Genomic DNA, 20,599 nt, shown 5'->3' on the forward strand with positions numbered 1-20,599 from the left:
GGGACATGGCAGTGAACTAAACAGACTCGAGATGGAACTCAATAGAAGCTGTCCCTGTCCTGGATTGCATTCTAGTGACCAGGGCTGACAGCTCACAGATGAGTAGTTCAGAGGCTATGAGGTCCCTGGGGTTGCACCCCAAAGACTGAAAGCAGAGACTCAAGCAGATACTTGCACACCCATGTCCATAGCAGCTCGATTCACGATCGCAAAAGGAAGAGATGACACGAATGTCCATGGATGGATGATGGACAAACACTACATGGCACGTACTACAGTGGAACATGACTCCGCCTTCAAAAGAAAGGAAATTCTCACAGGCAGCAGCACAGATGAGCCTTGAGGACATTACGCTCCGTGAAATAAGCCAGACACAAAAAGACAAACACTGTGCGATTCTACTCATCCGAGGTCCCTAAAGCAGTCAAGTCCATAGAGACAGGAAGTAGGATGGGGGGTGCCGGGGGCTGGGGGAGGGGGAGTGGGAGTGAGTGTTTCATGGGGACAGAGTCTCAGTGTGGAAAGATGACAAAGTTCTGGAGATGGATGGTGGTGATTGGAAGAAGTGTTGCATACTGAGGGAGCAGCAGGTGCAAAGGCCCTGAGGTGGGAGCAGCAGGGAGGCCAGTGGAGGATGGGGGGAGGGGTGCGTAGCAAGAGGCCGCCTAAGGCAGGGCCTTGGTCCTCAGTGGCCACTTTATATCAGGTTGTTGAAACCTCAGGACAAACCTGAGGGACGGGTTCCCTCACTATCATCACCACCCCCACACCCCGCCCCCGGGCTCTGGGAATGGAGGCTGCAGAGGAGGACCAAGTGTCCTCTGTGTGGCCTGCTAGAGCCCCACCAGGGTTGTAGCTGCATGTGGCTGGGGAGTAATTTGCTGAGCACCTACTATGTGCCAGGCTCCAGGCCAAACAAGGTCCTGCACACTACCCTCTACCCTCACGGCATCCCTGATCAGGGAGAGCTCCGGGACCCCAGCTTGGGTCCAAGGCAGCTCCGAATCCTGCTGACTAGCGGGCAGGCAGGGCAGGAAGCCAAGGGGGCAACCCAGAGGCCAGAGCTTCGGACCGAGGAGACAGTGCCAGATTCACGGCCAAACACAGGCTGCTCACAGCCAGGCCCTGCCCCTGCTGTGGGGCCTGGGGCTTCGCACCTGCAGCACGGGCGGCACGGCGGCACCCAGGGTGTCATTGCTGCTTGGAAGGTTGGTGAACCAGAATAAGAAAAGGGGGTGGCAGGGCTGTTGGACGAAGCCTGACCGCCTTAATACGACGCTTACTCGTGGTGATGTTGGTGTCAGTCTCTGCCAGTCCCTGGGGGGACCCGCCCACCTCTCTGTGAAGGTCTCTCTGCTCCCCCAGGAGCAGTCCTGCCCCCAAGGGCTGTGAGCTTCTTAATCGCTCTGAGCCTGGGCCTCCTCCCTGCCTCCCTCAGGGCCCTCCTGGGAGGATGAAGGAGATTAAAGCATTTGAAATGCTTAGGAAAGGGTTTCATACTGGGGAAACCTAAAGATCAGTCCTGGAAAATGCACTGTGGGGGTGGGGAGTGACAGGTCCTCTGAGATGAGTCCTCCCTGCCATGTGGCCCCATTCCGCAGATGGGGAAGGCGAGGGCCAAGACGGGTGTCCAGATTCCAAGCCCTTCTAGCCCCTGAAAGGTGGCTTTCACTTTTCACTTTTTAAGCCGGGGCTCCAGTCTGAGAGCTGGTGGGTTCATGGAACAAATGCTTGGGTGGGGGTGGGGGTCCACCTCCGCCGGTGCCCAGCCCTCCTTCCTGCTGCTCCCACTCCCTACAAAGTCCTGCGTATACTGAGGGGGGCTATCACTCACACCTGGGGTGCCCTCCTCTCTTTCCTGTGAGTCCAAATCCTGCACCACCTTAGAAGCTGTTACAATGCCGCCTCCTCCAGGAAGCCTGCCTCGATTCCATCAGCTTGAAGAAGTTTGTCTCTCCATTGAGGCGTATCATATTCTATCTCTTCTCTCCTTAATGTGTTAATTCATTTATTCATTCATGTATTCTCTCAACATCCACTTGCTGACCCCCACTTATCCGCTTGCTGACGCCCGGAAAGGGACTGGGCCAGGTTCTAGGGACTCAGGGTGTCCTGGGTGAGGGCGCCCAGCAGCTCTACCTTATGGGACTGGTCCTCATGCCCTCCTCTCTCCGACTGTGAGAGTCCTGGGCCAGGGCCTGGCCAACTGGGGGTCACGCAGACTGGGTGAGACTCCCAGCACGACTGGCACCGGCCTCAAGCCCTTGGCCCGTTGGGGGCGCTGAAGCAACAGGGCCTGTTGTGGATGTGTGGGTCCCGCACAGCACAGGTGTACCCCGTCACAGTGATGCACTGTGACTCGTCTGTCCCCTGTCCAGCAGGGTCCTCCCTGCGATCTGCTCAGTCCCCTCTGCCTGGCCGTGCGCCCTCCGCCCTGCCTGGTCACCCACGGCTGCCTCAGGATGAGTCAACGGGTGACAAAAGCCACAGCCCTGTTGGTGGGACAAAGGTGGAGGTGGGGGCTGCCCCACCTGCTCAGACCCCCGGGGAAGCTTAGGTGCTGGCACTGAAGGCTGAACCCGTGGTGGAAAGAAAACCCCACCATGTGTCACTGGGAAGTTACATAAAAATTCCATTTCTAATGACCGAAGACAGGAAAGCTATAAGCCAGCATCTCTATTCCTGGCTCGGTGGGAGAGCTGCTTTGGAAACTCCGTGGCTGCCATCCCTGTGAGGTTTCCATGAGAGGGCCAGCTTCTGAGGGCACACCATCAACAGCCCCATATTCACCTTAGCCCCCCTGTGGGGTCCGCAGAGGGGGACCCGGGCGTGTCACGCTGTCAGGTGCCACCACCTGGGACCCTCCCCCACTGGTGACATTTGGGGGAAGCCCCTCCAGCAGAGGTAGGAGCTGGGGCTGAAAGAGTGAGCATCCCTCATCCCGCCCCCTGGGCCCAGCCCTGGTTCTGGGGTCTGCGGCCGTGGGGCTGCGCCCTGGGACTGGCTTAGACCAGCTGGGCTCTTCACAGGTGCTGGACGCTGGCTTTTCACCATGTTATCTCAGATAGTCCCCGACAGCCTGATGAGGCAGATATCAAACTCCCATCTGGTAAAGTAGGACACTGAGGCTCAGAGAGGTGAAGTGACTTGCCCAAGGTCACACAGCCACTCAGTGTCTCAGACAGGAAGCAAGCCCAGCCTCGAAACTCACTCTCCCTCCTGGCACTGTAGGAGTTTCCAGAGCCTCCGGAGCCCCCAACCCTCGCTCCTCAGAAAACACATTTACCACAGACAGGTTCGATTTATTGACCGGGGTTCTATTTCTTTGAACACTGGTAATCTACCCACAATGGTAGCTGGTGGCCAGTGATATAAATCTCAACTAACAGGGGGAACATTCTGGATGAGCAGGACCCCCCAGGCTGACTGCCTCTAGAACCACAAGTCAAGCACGCATCTCTGCATCCACTCCTTGGGTCAGCCGGGGACTGCTGTTCCCAGATTTGAGGATTATTTTTAAACACCGAATTTGGCGAGGCCTGAGTGGAGAGGATGGAGGGCATGTGAAGAGAAACAGAGCCGGCGAAGATGAATTAAACCCCACTGGCAACAACAGCAGATCTGTTCTCCATCAGCCAGGGCTAGGCAGGGCTCGGGAGGGAGGGAGGGGAGGCGGGCCCTTGATGTGGGGCAGGGGGCACTGCCACGGTCCCTCCAGGACCCCCCACGCCTGGCGGCCCCCCGCTTAATACCTGGAGGTTCCTCATCCTCTCTCGGCTTACCCCAGACCCCTGCTTAGCCCACCGTGACCTTCCCTGGGCGTGGCCAAGAGCATCCCCTCTTGCCTGGACCAGGTCAAGGGCCGGGTGGCCTGGAGGGTGGGCCTTGGGTTTGGGCCACACTGCCTGGCTCCACCTTTTGTAGCCACACCCTGTGTGACCTGGGACAAGTGTCCTCAGTCTCCCCGGCCCTAAAAGGGGGATGAAAATAGCATCTAATTCACAGAGTCCTTGTGATGATTGAATGAAGCAGTGCATCAAAGTGCTTGGAATGGGGCTGGAGCTCAAAATACCCGTGGGGACTGCTGCTTGCCGCTAGATACCTCTGCCCCAGCCTCGCCCACCAATCCAGGTCCTACTGACTTCCTGAAAGGCCCATCTGACCACCCACGCACCTCCTTAGGGGTCCTGGCAGCTCCAGGTTCAAGTCCATGCTCACTTCCCAGGCCCCAGGTGGTCTGGCTTGCTGCCTCCTCTGTCTCTCTCTACTCCTCAAGGTTCAGCCCTCCAGGATGTGCCTCTCCTCTGGGCCTTTGCACACGCTGTCCCCACACTGCGGACACCCTTCCCCTGTCCTGCAGGCGGGCAGCCTGGACCCAGCTTTTGAGGTGCAGCTGCGGCGCCCATCTCTCAGCAAAGCTTTTCTCCCTCTGATTCTCTCACTCCCCTGGGTGGGCTCCCGAGGCTGGCATGGGCGGGACCATGCTGCCTGATTAGTTTGTGTCCCAGCTTGAGAGCAAATGGGTTAGAGAAAACGGGTGGCAGGCGGGGGCGTTGAGAACCCAGACCCCTGCTGTAGGGGCCTGACCTCTTTAGACCCGGCCACCTGAGCCCCGCATGTCCCAGCAGCAAGAACAAAGAAGGGCACGTGGCTAGTTACGCACCTGTCCCCCAGACACATCCCACCTTGCCCCACCCCTGCAGGGGTGCAGCTGAGGATGGGTCCCGACCCAGCCTCCTGGGCATTGGGTGCTGGTGGTAGAGCCCAGGAGTCGGGCCCTTCGCTCGGGCTGGCCCTTCCCCGGGCATCTCTTCCTCCAACTCAGATGTCCAGATCAGACCCACCACGAGGTCCGGCTCAAATGCCACCTGGTCCATGAAGCTGCCTCAGCTACTTGTCCTCCCCACCCCCAGCGTCCAGGGAGTGGGTCCTCTTCTGCACACCCGTCGGTGAATGCCTAACGGGCCTCTGCAGGGGGCCAAACCCAGCGCTGGGTGGCGGTCGGATTCAGCCACAAACGAGATGGACCAGGTCTGGTCGCCATGGGACGACGGCCTGGGGGCAACAGTCAGGAAGCCACTGATTCCATGATGAATTAGTAATTAAGCTTGGGCATTCTTCTTCTTATTAATAGTAGTATGAGCATTATGAATTAGTAGTTAAACAAGGATAGAGCCCTTTGGGGCCTCACAAACAGTCCTGTGGGCAGAGCAGGTGCCCAATAGACAGGTATTGGAAATAACCCTGGAGACAGCCACTGGGCGCGCACCCTGGGCCGGGAGGCCTGCAGAGCACTTGACTATGATGCACTCACTTACTTCTTGACACCCTTAGGCTGTACCACTGCCCTCCCCGGGGTGTGGATGGAGGGACGGGCGGGCTAGAGCCAGGATGCCAAGCCCGCACTTTGCTCCTGTGCCCTGTCTCCATGGGCAGATGGGCGTGTTCACTCACCAGGCAGCACACGCCTGCACACATATGCCTGCAACAACACGTGCGTGCACATGCATGCACACCCCCCTGCTGCCCAGACATACATGTGACGGGCACACACGTTATCCGTGGCGACCTTATCCTCCAGCAAGTCCCCACGTTTCCAGGGCCTTTCTTTGGCGATGCAGTCCTATTCCTGAGCTTGTGAACTTTTTTTTTAGGGCAACACACACTTGGAGGTTATGAAATCTGTCTGAAACGTGAATTCCAGGAATAGAGCCGGTGTGAAGCAAGATCAAAGTGTGTCCTCCTGACCCCTGGGGCCTGCGGAGGGAGTGGCGGGCGGGTGGGGAAGCAGGAAACAAGACGGAACTGGGCCAGAGTGCGACAGGTTTGCCTGCAGCCGGGCTCTGGGCTGCATGGCCAGCAGGCACGGCCACCGTGAAGCGCACCCCAGCTGGGGCCCAGCCTGTGTCGGCCAGCCCCTTTCCCTTCCCACATCTTCTCAACCTCACGCCGGCCCTGAGGTCCACGCTGCTCCCATCTCGGTGGCCTGCACCCCACCCCATGAATCAGTCAAGCACATGGGGCCCCCCGAAACTTCTGTCCCCGAAACCTACCCTCACCTCGGAGCCAGAGAGCTGCCTTTCAAAATGCAAACCCCATTGCATCACTCCTTGATTAAAACCCTCCGAGGGCATGGGGTGGGGGGATGGGCAGGGGGAAGGCCAGACTCCTGCCAGGGTCCTGGCACCTCCCCGGTCAGGGAGGCCCACCCTCCAGCCACACTGGCCATCCTGCAGCCCCTTCACCATGCCCCACACCCCACCCTGTGGCTTCCCTTCACCCGGTAGATTCAGATGAATCCCCCAGTGCCTGTGTCCTCCAAGAGGCGTCCCCTGACCCCAACACGAGGTCGGGGACCCTGCCGTGCGTGCTCACGGCCTGTCCACCTCTCCTTCACACACAGATAGTAGTTTATAATCGCACGCTTGCACAGTGGCTCTCTCTGAGCTGCGTCTTCCGCTCCCCTAGACTGTAAGCTGGACAAGGGCTGTGACCCAGGACCGGCGGCATAATTTGCAGGGCCCGGTGCAAAATGAAAAATGCAGAGAACCATTTTTGTTCAAAAATCAATAAGCATTTCTAGACAGCGACGGTGGAGCATGAAACCAAGCACGGGCCCTTCTGAGCGTGGCTCGCACGCCGCGAAGCGGGCCTGGCTGACTCGCTTTTGGATTCTCGCAATGCGGCATGGGCCCTGGCACACAGTAGGCACTTTATAAACACATGCTGGCTTGGCTGAGTGAGTGCAGGCTTTACCAGCTCCATTTTTCAGATAAAAACATCGCAGCTCAGAGAGCCTAAGTGATTGGCTCAGAACTGGAGGCTGGCAGGGCTGGGACTTGAACTCAGGTGTGTCTGACTCCAAGCAGGGGCTCAAAGTGGGTGCTGGGGTGATGGCACAGGTTTTGGAGTCAGTCTCCCCCGGCCTGGAATCTGAGCCCTGCTGCTAAGTAGCTGAGTATTCTAGGCAAGTTATTTCACTGGCCTCAGCTTACTCGTCTGTAAAATGGGAACCATGACCCCCACCCCTTGCTGGGGTCCTAAAGGAAGGTGAAAAGGTCCAGGAGCGCTAGCGGGGCACCCGGCACGTCGAGCAAGTGCTCCGTAAATGGCTTTTATCTGGTGTTGCCTACTGCTGTTTCCAAAGCCGGTGGTTTAGGTCCCTGGGAAGTTGCTGTGCAGAGGAAAGTGTGTTTGAACTCTTCCTTTCATGCAGGGCTTATGCCGTTAGTTAGCACTGACTTCCTTCTGCCCCACCTGCTTGTTCATTGCTTCCCTGCAGGGCACGAGGCCTTCTGTGTCTCTGTCACCCACAGAGGATGCTTTTCACACAGTAGGTGCTGCTGTTCAAAGAGTGGGAACTGTGTCAACACTCGTTGGCCTGGATGCGGGGTCCACTTTATTGCAAAGAGCAAACATTCTGATGGGAACAGCAGAGATGCAGGCAGAGGCCCGAGTGCAACTCGCACTGAGACGGGGTGTCAACTTTCACTGCCAACACCACGAGGGAACTTGGGCGTCAGCCCGTGGTGGATGCCACTCCTCTAAGCCAGGAAACCCCAACTCCGGAGTCCAGGGGAGCCCAGGTGGGACAGCGCAGGGTCCTGGATCTACGTCCCTTGACCCCCACCCAATGTCCCCCGCTCCATGGGGCTACTTACTGTAGGGTCAACGCAGGAGGGGAGAGGTGAGCTCTGCAAAGTGCGGTGTGGGGTGTCGGCGTGGGTGTGACCACGGGATGGCGTGCAGGTCACCACCAACTTGGAAACCACTCCTGCCCCCCAAGTCCCTCCTTCAAGAGGACATGCTAGTTGATTCCCAAAAGGGCTCTCCTTCCTCAGCGACATCTCCACCCCAACCTCTGCCAACTGGGCTCTGGGTTCAAGTTCCAAACCTGGCTTGTTTCCATCATCCCTTCTTGGGAATCTCACCGGGTCCTCCGTGCATGTCTCTTTCCTGAATGTTTGAGGTAGGCACTTCTGCTCTCCCATTTCACAGGTGAGGAAACAGAGGCCCAGGGAGGGGAGAGATCTGCCCGAGGGCACGCAGCTAAGAGAGGCTGGGCTGGAAACTCCAGTCCTGCTGAAGGCCCGGACGCTCTGCTCCCTGCTCAGAGCCACACCAGATCACCAGGCGCATGGCTCCCCCAGTTAAGGGGAGGGCTTAGCTGAGAGCTCTTGAGGCCCTCTGCCCCTACGTGTTCCGAATTATTTGGCTACACCATTCAGATAAAACAACCCCTGGAAATCCCAGCGGCATTTTCTTCCCACTGTAGAAGCATGAAAATATCACATGAAGAATGGATCACTTAAAGTGTCAGGGCAGGAAGAGGAAAGACAGGCCCACAGACTGTCGGAGGGCAGCCCTGGATTTCTCTCCCCACTCTGGGAGCCTCTCTTCCAGCCTCCCTCCGTGGGAGGGGGCTCTGGCCCCAGGAACCTTCCCTCACTGGGGAGAACAGAAACCAAAGGCCAGCCTCAGTTTCCCATCTGTAAGTGGGGATAACACGCCCCCCTTGAAGGCGTGTTGGGAGGGGCCATGGAGGTGATGGAGGCATTCATTCATTCATTCCCTGCCGAGTGGGATGTTGGGCAGCCCTGATCTAAGGACTGCAGACACAGCGGTGGGCTAAACAGACCCCTCCTGCCCCTGTGGAGCCAACCACACGTGGCGACTCTGGGCACCTGAGCACAGAAGAGGGCCCTGACCTGGTCTGGGTCAGGGGTGTCCCCAGGGAACACGAGATCTGACAGGTCAGATCTCAGGCAGGATCAGCTGGACCAGGCGAGGCGGGCCTGGGGAGGGAGCGCGCCAGCAGTGAGGCCAGCAGGTGCAAAGGCCAAGGGGTGGGGCCGAGCTCAGGGAGGGCAAGGGGAGGAGGCGCGGCCGGCAGGCAGTGGGCGCTGCTGGCACGGAGTGGGTGCTGATGGTCTCTTTGGCGCCCACCCCCACCGGTCACGAGGGCCACCAGAAACCGGCGGCTTGGCCCTCTCAGGTGAGGAAGGGGCGGGGAGCAGAGCCGAGGACAAGTAGAGCCCTTTGAGCACCTACTGCGCACCAGGACAGCTGTGCAGCCTCACGCCCGAACCTGCCGGGGGAGGGGAGGAGGGAGGCGCTGGCCCGTGCTCACACAGGGGCCAGCCATGACCCTCAGGGCGTCCCCGGGCTCTGCCCACCCTGTCCTCTGCCTGGCCACGCCGGGCCAGCCGGCTGGGTGCGCGCACAGGAAGAGACCTTCGGGGCAGCTGGGTGCAAAGGGGAGGTGGGAAAGGGCACCAGGTCACCAGGGCAGGGCCCCAAGGGCAGCTGACTTTGGGAAAGAGCTTGAAGGGAGGATGGAGTGGGGGTGAGGGAGGAGGCTGGAGGTGGTCCAGGTCGGACCCTCACGCCTCCCCCGCACTCCCTGTTTTCCCTCCCATCCCAGCTTCCTCGCTGGTCCACAAAGCACGGAGCTTGTCGGAGCCGTTGCCCCTCTATTCACCCACCCTGTGTGCTAAGCTCCTGATACAAAAACACTAAGGCACAGAGATGGTCGGCAACTTGCCCGAGATCACACAGCCTGCAGGCAGAGGAGCCGGAACTTGAGCAGGTGGTCCGGGGCCAGCATCTGCGCTCCTTCCACAGGGCTCCCAGCCTCTGTGCCCAGAGCCTGCTCTCCCCACACCTGCCCATCACAGCCTCCCCTGGGGCCCCTCACATCCTTCTGGGACTGAGGGTCACTTTTTGGCCCCGCCTGGCTCCTTCCCCAGGCTGTGCGCTCGTCCAGGGCAGGGACCCGGGCTCGCGGCTGGGCTCAGTGAGGGTGAGGCCCTCACCCTTATTGCTCCCGAAGGAAGTCGTGCCTCTGCACGCCGTGGATCTGGGAACATCCTGATCTGCCCAGCTCTGGATGGCAGAGACCAGAAACCTGTCCGTCACAGCCGCTGGCCTTCCACTCCCCACCACGATCAACCCTGCACCCCAATAAAATGAGAGTGACTCAGTCGGGCCTTGTATCGGCAAAGGAGCATGGCTGCCGGCCTGTGTGGACAGGAGCTCAGCTGGTTCTTCTGGGGCCACGAGGAGGCTAGCAGCTGCAGAGAGCCTCAGGCCTACGCCACCGATGGGGACCCAGCTCAAGCCCGAGGCCTGGGGCCGCCACCTGGGGACTGTCCCCGGGGCCAGGTTCAGGTCCCCCTGCCTTGGTGTCTTCACAGCGCCTCACCAAAAGTCCCATTTTACAGGTGAGCAAACTGAGGCTGTTCTCTGGGAGGTCTCACAGCTCGGAAGCGGCTGAGCTGGGGTTGCAGGGGCGCATCTGGGCTAACACTTCACAGTATGAGAGACCATGCATGTGGATTCCCCCCGAGGCCCTCAACATCCGTCCTTGGTCAGATGCGGGTCAGTGATGCCACTGCTGGAGACCGTCCTCCATCCCGGGCACTGCCCAGGTGAAGTGCGTTCGTGAGTGCATTCAGCCCCCTGCCCTCTGAGGAAGGAAACCGAGGCACACGGAGAGGGTGTTGTCCACCAGTCTCCAAAGGTGGGCTGCCTTCCTGGCTGCCCCCTCCCACGCACCCCCCGCCCATCTCCAGCCGGCAGCAGAAGACCTGTCCACCGCGGAGGGCTGTCCGCTCCAGCTGCTGTTGGCAACACATCATGTGACCATCTGGACACAGTCAAAAGGGCCCTAGGCCTCTACAGCCAGGTCTCCCCTACCCCCAGGCACTGTCCCGCCCACCACCATCTCTACACCCAGGGCCCCCTGTGCCCCCATAGCTGGCATTTCTGTCGTGGCCAGTGCCACGGTGGCATTTAAAGCCAGGCCACAAAGGAGGCTGGCTCCTTCTCCCTCCCTCCCATCGCTGGATCCTGCCTTGGGCCAGACATAAACCTCTTTTCTCATCCCCTGAAGTCACAGGTGCTCTGCTTACAGCAGACAGAGTGCCAGGTCCAGACAGGCCTGGGTGCCCCTTATCTAGTCACCATCCAGGTGGACAGTGGCAGCCCAGGGTGACTGGGGCTGTGATGCGGAAACCAGGGCGCCATGATAGCCCAGGAGAAGTGCCCGACCGTCTGGTGGGATGGGAGGGATGGGGATTTAGTTAATCCTCACGCGATCAGGAGGTGCTGTGATTATCCTCAATTTACAAATGAGGAAACTGAGGCACGGAGAGTTTAAGTAACTTGCCCTGGGTCACCCAGCTAGCTGTGGTAAAGCTGGGATTCAACTCACCAGAGGGTCTGGCAGTAACTCCTGATGGACCAGTAAGTGTGGGAGGGCATTCCCGGCAGAGAGACTAAGACACACGCGGCAAAGTGAGGGTTCATTCAGTGCAATAAATATGGGACCGGTTTGGGGGCAGTGCTCACCCAGGTAACGGGGCTTCCCGTCCTGCCTGTGGTCTGAGGGTCAGCACAGCAGCAGAGAACAAGAAGGAAGGGCTCTGACCTTGGGGTCCTAACGCTTGGGCTCTGCCACTTCTCAGCTGTGTGACCCTGGGCAAGTGCCTTCCCCTCTCTGAGCTGGGCTGCCTCAGCCAGACCCCGGGCCCCTACGTCATATGAAAGTGCAGCTGTAACTGCCTTTACTCCTGGTGATGACCCCATGCAGTAGGAATTCCTCTATTCCTCTTCAATAGAGCCTGTGATCACAGCACAGACCAGCCTGCCTGGCGGGCTGGTGGGGGGCGGGGGAAGGGGGGCCGGGGCCGGGCTGGAGAGAGCACAACCCCACAGCAAGCTCGCGGAGGCTAATTTCACGGCATCCTCTTGCGCACGGTGGGTCCTCAGTGACTGTGGGATGAGTGGCACTAACACCCCTCCTGGGCTCAGCAAAGGCCCTGCTGACCCCCGCGGGCGCGAGGTACGAGAACGTTCTCAGAGGCCATTTTTGAGAGGAAAACCCTGGAGGTGGCCCAGCTGGATGGGCGGGAGAACGCATGGCAGGATGTCCAAACACTGAATGCTCTACAGCGGCCAAACTGAACCGTCGCCACACCAAACGTCACAGGGCATTTTAGCAACCAGGGCTCAGGGAGAAACTTCGGTCCCCAGATCAAACGCTGCATGATCCACTTTAGGAAGCTAAAAAGAGCTTAAAAATGTAGAAGGCGTGTAGCCGTGATAAGGGCACGGAGAGGAGCGGGGGTAACGGTGTGGCCCCAAGGGGACGGGGGTGGGTGTTCCAGCTGTTAACGCTGGCTGGCAGGTTCAAGGATGTTTATCCCTGTGCTGGGGTCTTCTGATTCCAGCAAGGATTTATCGCCTCCTTCCGGGGAGCCCCAGACACTCTGCCCCGTCAAGTACTTCCTGGTCATGAGCTCTCGATGACTCAGTTTCCTCGCCTATAAACTGGGGACGCTGGCCCTGAAACATCCTCCTGTGCTCGGCAGCGTGCCCCAACCAGGTGGGCCCCTGTGAGGTAACCCAGGCATGGAATCCCACCGCCACCTCGCAGCTGCCCGGGCAGGTCACCTGGCCTCGGGGAGGCCCAGCTTCTCCTCCGTAAGTGGGTGTCCTGCCCCTTCCCACCCCTCCCAGGTCACGGGAAGATGAGAGATGCAGAGGGTGCCGTGTGGGAGGTACCCTCGATCATTCACAAAGTGGCATGAGATGATTCGGGGGTGGCAGCCCGGGTCTCTGCCTGAGCCAGGGGATGAAACCAAACAGACACTGGTAACTGAATGCACCGCAAACTGCAGATGCCAGGGGTGGGGGAGGCAGCAGAGCCCCTGGTAGGGCCCAAGCGCTTTCAGCTGTGCCCCTGACACCCTGCCTTCCCGCCATCATGCTCGCCCAACCCAAGGAAGGCAACACACTCTGACTTGCCGAAGAGTCGTCGCTGTCCCCGACGGCGGAGCCCGGTGTGGACCCCAGACATGGAACCGACCAGGCCAGGTAACCGAGCTGGGCCTGTTGTGCCCCGGCACGTGGTGCGCCCGGGGTGAGGTGCCTGGGTCGAGGGTGTAGCATGTGCTGGGGAAGAAGAGTGCATCAGCTCAGGCCCTCGGAGAAGCGAGGGACCTCTCAGAGCCTTGGCTTTCTCTTCTGTCTAAGGAGTATGGACACTGTTGTGAGGGACCCTGGAGGTGGCTGGACCGGGGCTGCCTGGCGTGTGGCCCCGCGCTCCGCTTGGGAGCTCATTAGCAGCGCGGGGTCTGGGGCCCCCCGGGACCCGTCGGATTAGAACAAGGGTGGATGAGGCAAGGAATCTGCGTTTTACCGGCTTTCCGGGGGATTCTGACGCACACTCACGTATGAGAACCACTGGGCTAGGTCGGAGGCGGGGACGTTTATCTGTGAAGGGCCACACACTAGATATCACAGGCTTCGTGGGCCAGGAGGGCTCATCACAGTGACTCAGCTCTGCCGTTACAGCAAGAAAGCAGCCCTAGACAATACAGGCTGCACGGCAGCGGCTGTGTGCTAATAAAACTTTACTAACAGAGCCAGGCAGCCCCGTTTTCTAACCCCCATGCCTTGGTACCTAAAGTACAGTCCGCAGCCCATCGCGGCAGCATCTCCAGGGAGCTGGCAGGGCCTCCACCTGCTGCATCCCAGGCTGTGTGCTAACCTGTCCACACTCAGTTCTGCAGGCAGCTACGGGCCCTGCGGGTTCCTTCTGGGTCTAAGGGGGGCCGGGCGGCGGGGGAGCTGGGAGAGGGGCTGCCTAGCCAGTCTAACAAACCACGGTACCAACGCGGCTAATTGGAAGCAGCTGCCGTTGCAACCAGAGACTTAGCTGTGATTAAGCGAAGTTGCCTTTAGGCCAATCAACTTCAAAATTATGCAAATAGGGCCGCAGCAGAGACCACAGGGATGGTGCCGAGTAGGCTCCCCGACCCAGCCCGGCACTCTCAACCCCCCGCGGCCGGCCTGGAGGGCCCGCGGCCACGTTCCCTCGGACCAGCTCCACTTCTGGGGATTAACAACCTCCCACCCACATTCTCTGTAAACTGGCACCAGAGCGGCTGAGCCAAGAGGGAGGTGAACCAGCAGCCACCCGGAGACAGTGGGTCCGCCCCCCCGCCCCCCGTTTGAAAGCGGTGGCTCGCCAGGCCTGGGTCGCCAGCCTGGCTGGCGGCCACACCGGCCCTCAGTGAGCCGAGCAGGGGATGCTACACACCAAGAGGGTTCCCTGGCAGCAACAGCTGAACATGGAGGAACACAGGACACTCCCAAAGGGGGCAGGAGGTGGCTCTCAGCCAGCCTCCCCGAGCGCTTGCAAACTCTGGCTCACCGCCACCAGCTCTCCCGGGCCCCAACCTGGACAGACAGTGGCCTCCTCCTGCCCATCTCCACTCCTGGGAGCCCCGGCACCCCACATTTGTTGCACCCCAAACTGAACTCCTCAGCCATCCTAGCCCATTGGGCTTTGTTGCCTCCCTCTGCCGGCCCCTCCCTTAGCTGATGTCCCAGGAAGCGTGAGTGGCCGCCACCGGAGTGGAGTGAGGGGCAGGGGCGGGGCGCGCTCCCTGAGTCCTCATCCTGTTCTCGGAGGACGGCAGTGTCATATGTCCTAGGAGACGGGAGGGAAGCCAGGCTCTCAGGCCCGAGGTCATCATGTCCAGGGGCTGTCAGGTGTCTGGTTAGAGGCTGGATTCTGGAATCAGACCAAACTGCTCTGAGCCATTTCACTGACATTTTTCTCTTCCTGTCTGCTGGTCCCTCTTCCCAGCCTGGGGCACCTCCCCAGCAAAGCCGGTAGCAGCCCGCACTCCCTCTGCTTTTGCTCTCCTCCCCAAATGGGTGACCCATTCCAATTCTGAGTTTACACTCTGGAAACAAAAGAATTGCTAAGAAATGTGCCTTCGGGCGGGCGTTCAGAGAGGCCAGAGCCCTCTGACCGTCCCCCAGGTGGGCTCTGACACCTAAGACACTTAAGAAGGAGCAGGGAGGAAGGGACTGAACACAGGCCCCTGATGGAGGGAAGTCCCCACCCTCAGGCTGACAGCGCCCCTCCCAGCAGGGGTGGCCCCTGCTACTGGGGCTGAGACTGGTGCCAGGATAAGCCTTTATCACTGGGTCCTACAGGGGCCAAACGCAACTCCCGGGGCCCATCATGGCAGGCTTCCTCCTTTTCAAAACGGAACATTGCTTATCATGCAGAGAAAATTGATAAATTTTATAGTGTAAGTTGACGTCTAGGTAAACAGCATTATGGAGGTCTAATTCGTGTGCCACTGTGGGGAATGCTGGCTCTAAAATTTCTGGGGAACGGAGAGGTAACATCAAAAAGCATTTACGGGAGAGTCCTGCCGACAGGAAACCGGATCAGAACTGGGGTGCGAGGGCGGGACTTCAAGGGGAGGTGGGTGCTAGGCCGGTGCCGGGCAGAGGGCGGCCAGAGAGAGGACAGAGTGCAGGCAGGCTTGCAGGAGGGGACACGGTTGCCCTGTGACCCTGGGCACGCCACTTAGCCTCTCTGGGCCTCTCCCCAGAAAGTGGGGTGCTAACCCCAGCCTCACGTGGGTGGTGTGAGATTAAATGAGACAGTAGAAGTGAAACCTGGCCCCCGAGCTGGGAGCTCAGTAGGTGCTCAGTAAACAGGGCTTCCATTCCCATCCTCTGACTGGCTGGGGGTTGGCTTAGAGCTGTCGCATATGCTGTCACATCCGTTCTCTTAGGTGAGTTGCACCTGATCCTGAGCAGTGGCCGGGGGAGGTTATTAGCCTCAGTTGAAGACGCGGAGGCTCAGAGAGGCTGTCGTTTCTGAGGGTCACACAGCTCAGACAGAGTAGACCTGGGACTAGCACCTGGGGCCCTAGAATCTCTGCACAGGTTCCCCCCACTATGTCAAGCTGGCCTCGCCCAGCACAGTCTGCACATCCCCGGCATGGTTAAGGGTGGGCGCGAAGACATTTGGGGCTCGCAGGGCCCTCTGTGCTGTGGCATAACCCCCCTTCTCAGCTGGGGGCGACTTGCCCTGGACTGGGCTCCAGGGTGCAGACACAGAACCCAAACGAGAGTTAAGCAGTGTCTAATGACTGGATTTCCACACAGTGGAAACGGGAGAATGAGACCATTCTTGAGCACTTACTATGTGCTGTCCAGCCCCATGACAGGCATTTGACAAATATGGTCTCCTTTAATTTTCAAAAAAAGGGGGACGACCGCTCAGTTTGCAGATGAGACAACTAAGACTCAGAGAGGTTGTGTCACCTGCCCAAAGTCACACAGCTGCTGAGATACTGGGACTTGGGCCCGAGCTGGTCTGGTTTCTAAGTCAAGGTTCTTTCTGGGCCTTAGGCTCTTGACCTTGAGTATCTGGGGAAGGAGGGAGCTGCCACTGCTCCAAACTAAACCACTGGGAATTTCCCCCTCTCCCAATGCCTGGAGGAAAACAGAAGAGACCATTCTCTGGGGATGGGAATCTGTTGGTCTCATTTCCCACCAGCACTGGAGCCCTCCCCTTCCCCCCCCCTGCCCCGCCCCCGCACTCAGGACATCCCCAAAGGTCCAGCCCCTGGTTGAACTCCCTCTGGAACTCAATGCACCACAGCCCCCGGGGAGTCTGTTCCCTCTGGGGGACAATTCAGACTGGAAAGCGCAGAGGGGGGATCTGCACTGCTGCCCCCCTACCCTCCTCCCCAGTCCCCCTTGCTCAGGACCCACACTGAACAAGCTTATTTTTTTATTTGTTTTGAACAAGCTTACTTTAAAACAATCAGCATTTGGCCCCAGTGGTGAAAGACCCCTTCAGGAGTTGTGTCGGCAGGAAAAGAAAGCATCCTTGGAGGGGAGGCCCTGCCTCCTGGCTCTCAGACCTGGTTCCTGGCCCCAGGGATGGTGGAGGGCTACATCGAGGTCTTGGGGTCGCAGCTCTGGTTCCAATCCCACCTCCACCACTAACAAACTGGTGGCCATGAGCTGGTCGCTTCATTCAAAGCCTCTGTTCCTCCCTCCCTCTCTTCCATCCATCATTCAGGCAGGAAACCTACTAGGTGCCAGTCCCAGCTCTAGGCCCTGAGGATACAGGAGTGAACCAGACACACCCGGTCCTTGGCATGGAGACGCCTTGGTCTGCCTTTTTGGTACGTCCATGTCTGAGGCCCCTGCAGACTGCTGGCTCCCCGAGGCTGAAGCCGGGGAGGACGTCCCTCCGAGACCCCTGGCTGCCCAGCCCAGCACTGGGCAGGGGGCAGGAGGGGGCCAGGGCAGCGGCGGAGCGGGCGGTGAGGGGGTGAAAGGCCCCGGCCACGGCCTCGGACAGTCTACGAATAAACTCCAGCTCATTGCTCTTCCCAACTGAGATAGAAAATAGCTTTCACACTATATTTTCTGATTTTTTTTTTCACTTCACTGCTTCTAAATTGATCCAGAACAGATTGTCCAATTGTTTAAATTTCAGGAGAAAAGTCTCCTAATCTTTCCCTAGTCCTGCCCAGAATTCTGCCTGGCCCCAGCCCTCCCCCAGAGACCCCACTCCTCGGCCAGACCCCAGCTGGATGTCCGGGGCTGACCTGGACTTGCCCGCTGGCCTGTGGACTTGTAGGTGATGGACAGGGGCTCACCCAGGATAGGCGGGTCTGCATTCCCAGATGGTGCTCATGCCTGGACCCACTGGAAAGAAAGGCTTTGTTTTCCCAGGAAGGACCAAACTTGCCCGGCACTGTAAGGCATTGGAGCCACACAGGAGCCTGGTGGCCCAGGTGGAATGAGAGGCTGCCGCCTGCCTCCTCTCCTATCAGGAAAGTACTCTGGGTGCCTGGATGAGTCACACAATATAAGCAACTGTGAAGTGCTGTCATTATTCCTATTGACTATGGCAGCAGGGTAAACAGGTGTCATCTTGGGTGCCTACAGGATCGACTGGTTGGGACTGCCTGGGGGGCTGGGCCGAGGCACATGCTGACTCCATGCTGTGGTGGATTGATTAGCAATGTCTGCCCTAGGCACAGCAGTGGCTGGTGGTGGTACACAAGCCACATATCTGCCATCCTGCATCTACAGAGTAAAGTCCAAACTCCTTAACTAGCCAGAGTCCTTGGAGACCAAGCCACTGCCGACTTCTACAGCCTCACCTCCACAGCTTTCCACAAATACCATGGGACAGCCATGCTATCCAGAAGTTTCTCAAACCTCTTCCTCTGGGCTCCATATGCATTGTTTCCTCTACCTCAAGATCACCCCACCCCTTGCCTATCGGCCTGGTCGACTCATCCTCCATTTCCTTGGGTGCCACCTCCTCTGACAAGTCCTCCTTGATGTCTGGCCCCTTTTCCCCAGGGAGAGTCCCTGCCCTGTCCTCCTGTTCTCACCCACATCGGTGCTATCCCTTACGTGGGACTTGGACCCGGGCAGAAGAGCCTTCCTGTGGACTTGGAGCCCCACCAGGGCAAGCCCTGGGTGCAGTCTTCGGAGGGAATGATCACATGACACATACCCAGGCTAATGGCTTGCCCACTCCTGTCTGACAGCCAGCCCCTTTGGAGGAGGCCACAGGCGGCAGCAGAAACCAGACTCCAGATGTTAAGGACCCCACTGCCCTCAAGCTCCAGGCCCAGACGACGCTGGGGCAGCCTCAGTGCAGACCCTCACTGGCTCCTGCCAGGCCCCGCCCGTCCTTAGGGGCTCGCTACCCCATGTCTCTCTCCGCCAAAGAGAAGGAATTCAAATAACAGTGACAAATGAGTGGGGACGCGTGGAGGGCTCCCTCCTGGAGCGCTTTGCCTCCGTGACCCTCACCTGGACGCGTTGCAGGAGGGCCTGCGGTGGACCCACGTTGCAGAGGAGGAAACTGAAGCAGAGAGGACGGAGGTGGCTGGGCAACGCCACCCACATGTGAAGGGGTGGGCACAGGAGTGTGGTGACCCGTACCCCCACGCATGCGCCCTCCTGACCACTGAGGGCACTCTGCCGTCCCCCCACCCCACGTGAGAAGACCCAAGTCCTGGCTTTGCTGCTTAGCAGCTGTGTGCCCCTGGGGAAGCCATAGCCCTTCTCTGAGCCTTGGGTGGGACAGCAATCCATCCTTGCTCAGGTATGTTCTGAGAATTAAACCAGGCAGTGTTTGTAAAGCACCCAGGAAAGGGCTAGGTGTAGACGGGAGGAACTCTCAGCAGCTCAGGGCTCTGGGGACCCTTGGGCCCAGCACCCCATCCCTGGGGCCGTTCCGTGGCCTCAGCAGATTGGAGGTGCCCTCCGCCCTCACTCCTTCCCCGACTCCGTGCCTGGAGCCCCCTTGGGAAGGAATCAGATGGCCCACAGGCTGGTGGTCCACACTGCCTGCACCATGCCCGTCCCCAGCTCCAGAACCTCCCTGCAACCTGCCGTCTACCGTGTGGAGCCCAAACACCTCCTCTGACTTCCCGTGCACCTTTACAGATCACAGACCACACTCAGTGCGTGGTCTTTGCACATCACCGTCCCCCCAAAGGAAGACAGCATTCTCCCGTATTATGGAGGAAGAAAGAGAGGTTCAGATAAGCCCTGGAACTTCCCTGCCCTGAAGGGGAGGAGGTCACAGTCTGAATGCAGCTCCTTCTTGCACCAAAACCGCACTGTCAGGGACACCAAGCAACATGGGGCCCCAGACTCGGGTCACCATCCCTGGTCCCTGGAAGTGGGGGAAAAGCTCATGCAGAGAAGAGAGATCATATCTGGTTAAAAACTGACTCCATCTCATCGCTCATGGCCCTCAAAGAGAAGCCTCTGTCCTTGGGCGCCTTCCAGAGCTTCCCCGAACTTAGGCTTTTGAAGTTTCCTGACAGCCATCACTCACTCACTCACTCATTCATTTACTTACCCATCCATCCATCCAACCACCCATCCATCCATCCACCCATCTATCCATCAGTCCATCCCTTCATTCACAGACCTGTCCGAAGCGTGCCTGAGCTAGAAGCTGGCTACAGAGCTAAACCAGGAACAAGGTGGTCTCTACCCTTTGAGGACAGAGAGAAACTCCACTGCTTCTGTGCCCACTGGGTGTTTCTGTTATTAAATGTGGTGATAATGCTAACAGTATTATTTACTGAGCACTTACTATGTGCCAGGCTCTACACCAAACACGTTCCTTGAATCAACTCTTTTAATTCCTGCAAGAACCCTGCGAGGTAAGTGCTATCCCCATTTTTAGAGGAAGAAACTGAGGCTCAGAGAGGTCACATAACTTGCCTAAGGTCACACAGCTATTAGCGGTGGAAACAGGGATTCAAATCCTGACAGCCCCTTTCAGAACTCAGGGATAAGATAATAAATAATGGTTATCACTGTAATTGATCCAGGGGCCTGGAATGTCACAGTCCTTACCTTTAATCCTCAAAATCACCCTTGTAAGTTATTATTATTATTATCAGCTTTCTCAAGCGGATTTAAAAAATTAGGATACTGAGGCTCAGAGAGTGAGATAAGCAGCCCAGCACCGGCCACAGGTAGGGGGTGGAGCTGGTGTGTGAAAACAGGCAGGTGGGATCCAGAGCTGGCTCCCTTGCCGCCCTGCTCTGTGGTTGCCATGGCACTGGGCAGGCACCAGAGCGGTCTAACGGTTCACTTGATTCATGTCCTCACTCAGTCCACAGGCAGTCTTGGAATCCCCTGCGCGGGGGATTCCCAGATGATCGGGTCTTGTTCCTGCCGGGCTGCTTCCCCGAAGGGCTGGGGCAATGCTGGCAGA

The sequence above is a fragment of the Leucopleurus acutus genome, assembly GCF_964270905.1.
Source record: "Leucopleurus acutus genome assembly, chromosome: 11".
In the NCBI taxonomy this organism is placed as follows: Eukaryota; Metazoa; Chordata; class Mammalia; order Artiodactyla; family Delphinidae; genus Leucopleurus; species Leucopleurus acutus.